The sequence below is a fragment of the Gossypium hirsutum genome, chromosome A08 (assembly GCF_007990345.1).
Source record: "Gossypium hirsutum isolate 1008001.06 chromosome A08, Gossypium_hirsutum_v2.1, whole genome shotgun sequence".
Taxonomy (NCBI): domain Eukaryota; kingdom Viridiplantae; phylum Streptophyta; class Magnoliopsida; order Malvales; family Malvaceae; genus Gossypium; species Gossypium hirsutum.
This window is the reverse complement of record NC_053431.1, coordinates 104,131,471-104,135,312: the sequence shown is the minus strand read 5'-3', so window position 1 is coordinate 104,135,312 and position 3,842 is coordinate 104,131,471. Positions and strand designations below refer to the sequence as shown.

General features: G+C 37.6%; 1 non-coding gene across 1 annotated transcript; it reads left to right on the top strand.

Annotated features, from left to right (window-relative positions):
* The first annotated feature begins 2,090 nt into the window (after positions 1-2,090).
* Positions 2,091-2,197, top strand: LOC121205677 (small nucleolar RNA R71). The gene has a single exon (XR_005900753.1). It is a non-coding gene; the product is annotated as a small nucleolar RNA R71 (small nucleolar RNA).
* The last annotated feature ends 1,645 nt before the right edge of the window (positions 2,198-3,842 follow it).

The following is a 3,842-nucleotide window of genomic DNA, read 5'->3' as shown; positions in this document are numbered from 1 at the left end:
GTTAGGTGCTGAAGACTAAATTTTTAAAGAAGTTAATACAGTTAGTGCTCAGGTCGTCTCCCGAGAAGCACTTATTTATAGTCTAAGCTCGACTTACCTCTCTGTTGCATGATCATGGTGTTTCGAGGAGTTTATACTCCTCATTCCTACTATCAATCTCATCAAAATAAGGTTTTAAACGGGTGTTGCTTACCTTAAAAGTGTCGAACTTGGGGTGCCTTACCTCGACCGTACCGAATGGGAAAATACTAAGTACCGTAAGAGGGATTTCTTCATTTGGTTTGGTAGTGACAATGTGGGGATCTGCGATATCTAATAAGACTCTATCTCCAATCCTAAGTTGATTTGGAAAGGTATTGAGCTCGTTCTGTCGTAGATTCGGTTTGTTGGGTGTTCTTGGTTTATGCGTCCACCATTCATCGAGTTCCTCGATTTGTAATCTTCAATCTTCATGAATAGGTCCTCTACTATTGCTTGAGAATGACTCGTGTGCTTCCTTTAAACTCATTTCCTGTAGAGTAGGCTGTACCATATTGTCAGTTCTAGGAGAACAGGTTAAATGATCACCTTTAATTCCTGATGTGTTGCCAGAATTGCGAGCTTGAAGGGTGATTGTTTCGTCACCCACACAGAGTGTGAGTTCACCTGTGCCAACATCAATAACCATTTTAGTAGTTGCTAAAAAGGGCCTTCCCAGAATTAAAGGAGTGTTTCTATCATTCTCTATGTCTAAAACAATGAAGTCAACGGGAAATATAAATTTATCGATTTTTACTAGCACATCTTCAATAATACCCCTAGGAAATCTTATAGTTTTATCTACTAGTTGAATGCTCATCCTAGACTGTTTAGGTTTCTCGAGACCTAGTTTCTTAAACATTTTATAAGGCATGACGTTGATACTAGCCCCTAAATCAGCTAATGCATTATTAACATCTAAACTACCAATTAAGCAAGGAATCATAAAAGTCCCTGGATCTTTTAGTTTGTTCGGTAGCTTATTTTTCAGAATAGCTGAGCACAATGCGTTTAGCTCCACATACAACACTTCGTCCAACTTCCGCTTATTTTCTAAAAGCTCTTTTAAGAATTTCATTGCATTTGGCATCTGCGATAGGGCTTCAATTTAACGGTAAGTTATATGTAATTTTTTTAAGAGTTTAAGGAATTTACCAAATTGTTCATCTGAGCGGTCTTTCCTTGTCGCGTTGGGGTATGGCACATGAGGTTTATATTCGACATTCACCATTTTGTTTTTATTGTTATCTACCTCACATTGACCTTTGTTTACCACAGTTTCTTGCCTCAGTTCTGGTTCAGGCTCAACAACTCCTTCTTCATCTTGAATATTAATTGTGTTGGCTTGTTCCCTTGGGTTGGGTTCAGTATTACTTGGCAAGTTACCTTGTGGTCGTTCAGAAATTAGTTTGGAAAGCTGGCCTATCTGAGTTTCGAGCCTTTAGATCGACACTTGTTGATTTTTAAGTGTTGTCTCGGTGTTCTGGAAACGAGTTTCTGACACCGAAATAAACTTTGAGAGCATCTCTTCAAGGTTCAGCTTCTTTTCCTGTTGGTAGGGTGGTTGTTGGTAGCCTGGAGGTGGTTGTAGTCTTTGATTTCCTTAACCGCTCCACGAGAAATTGGGATGGTTCCTCCAACCTGCATTGTAAGTGTTACTATATGGATTGTTTTGAGGTCGAGGATTATTACCCATGTAGTTTAATTGCTCGTTATCCATGTTGTAGCCATAAGGTTGGTATTCCAAATGGCTTATTCCACCTCCACTTGCTTCGCACTGCATTACTGGGTGAACCTGCGAAGAACTACGAAAACCATCAATTTTTTTATTTAAGAGTTCTACTTGATTAGAGAGCATGGTGACCGAATCGACGTTATAAACGCCGGCTGTTTTCATTGGCTTTGTCCTCATGACTTGCCACTGGTAGTTATTCAGTGACATCTCCTCTATAAACTCATAGGGATCTTCAGGTGTTTTATTATTGATGGTTCCGCCAGCAGCTGTGTCAACCATTTGTCGAGTCGAAGGATTCAGGCCATTATAGAACATTTGAACCTGTAGCAAAAGCAGTAACCCATGATGAGGGCACCTTCTCAAAAGGTCCTTGAATATCTCCTATGCATCGTAAAGTGTTTCTAAATCCATCTGTACAAAAGAAGAGATATCATTACGTAATTTAGTCGTTTTAGCCAACGAAAAATATTTTAGTAAAAATTGTTTGGTCATTTGTTCCCATGTAGTAACTGACCCTCGTGGTAACGAGTTCAACCACTGTTTAGCTTTGTTCCTCAATGAAAAAAGGGAATAACCGAAGACGAATGGCATCATCGAGACACCATTAATTTTAAATGTATCGCATAGTTCTAAGAAGTTGGCTAAATGAGCGTTGGGATCCTCATCCTGCAAACCATCAAACTAAACAAATTGTTGTATCATTTGAATAGTGTTAGGTTTTAATTCAAAAGTATTTGCAGCTACAGCAGGTCTAACTATGCTCGATTCAGTTCCTGTTAAAGAAGGTTTAGCATAATCATACATAGTACGTGGAACAGGATTTTGATTAACCGCAATTGCAGGAGGTAGTTGATTGCCTTGGTTTTCAGCCATCTCTTCGGTTGGGGGTTGAGTATCATCTTCTTGCTCGTTCTTTGTGTATCTTAAGCTTCGCCTTATTTCTCTTTCATTTCTGCGAGCTGTACGATCGATTTCTTCGTCAAAAAGTAATGGTCCTAACAGATTTATTCTAGTCATAAACTATAAAAACCTGCCAAGCGAAGGAAAAAGTAAATTAATAAATAAAAATAATAAATTAAAGTGCACAAAAAATAAATGGCTAAAGTAATAAAAATTGAGTGTTCCTAATATTTAGTTCCCTAGCAACGGCGCCAAAAACCTAATCGCGTGGTTTCATGATAGGTTTTAAATATTTATTATTATTCGTTCTTAAACGAACTATTATCGAGATGTAGGCAAGTGTACCTATCGAACAGTAGTATAGTTTTAGCAAGACCGGATTGTCGAACCCAAAGGAACTAAAAGTACTAGTAATGATTGTCTTTTTATTATCTAGCCTAAGAATAAAGAGGTTTTTGTTTTAACTAACTAATTATCTAAACTAAGAACGCACAGAGAATGGAATTGGGGAATTGCTATTGGAAAAATCGATTGAATGAAGACAATACCTAAGGAAAAATCCTCCTAGACTGTACTTGTTATTCTGGCTCCGAATCGAACGATTTATTCATTTAACTTGTTCCGTAGAGATCCCTAAATTATGTTATTATCTCTATTCAGGACTAATAACGTCTAATCCCTAGATTGAATAACCGAGACTTTTCTCTAATTAACACTCTAGGGTTGCATTAACTCGATCTATGGATCCCCTTATTAGGTTTCACCCTAATCCGGCAAAATCTTGTCACCCTATGTCTAGGCGCACAATCAACTCCGCTTAATTATGACAAATGTACTCTTAAACAGGGTCTATTCCTCCTCTGAATAAGAGCTTATCTTGAATCGGTATCCTGGGATATCAAAACAAGAATTAAGAACACATAATTAAGAACAAATCGAATATTTATCATACAATTCATAAAATAATAACAAGATTCGTCTTAGGTTTCATTCCCCTAAGGTATTTAAGGGATTTAGTTCAAAACTAAATAAGAAAACATCTCAGAATGATAAGGAATACAAAACATAAAGAAAACCCAAAACTCCTGAAGGGAAATTAAGGAGAGATCTTCAGTCTTGATGATGAATCCGGCTTCTGAGATGGATCAATCGGCTTCCTTGGAGTAATTCCTTACTCCCCTCCTCTCTG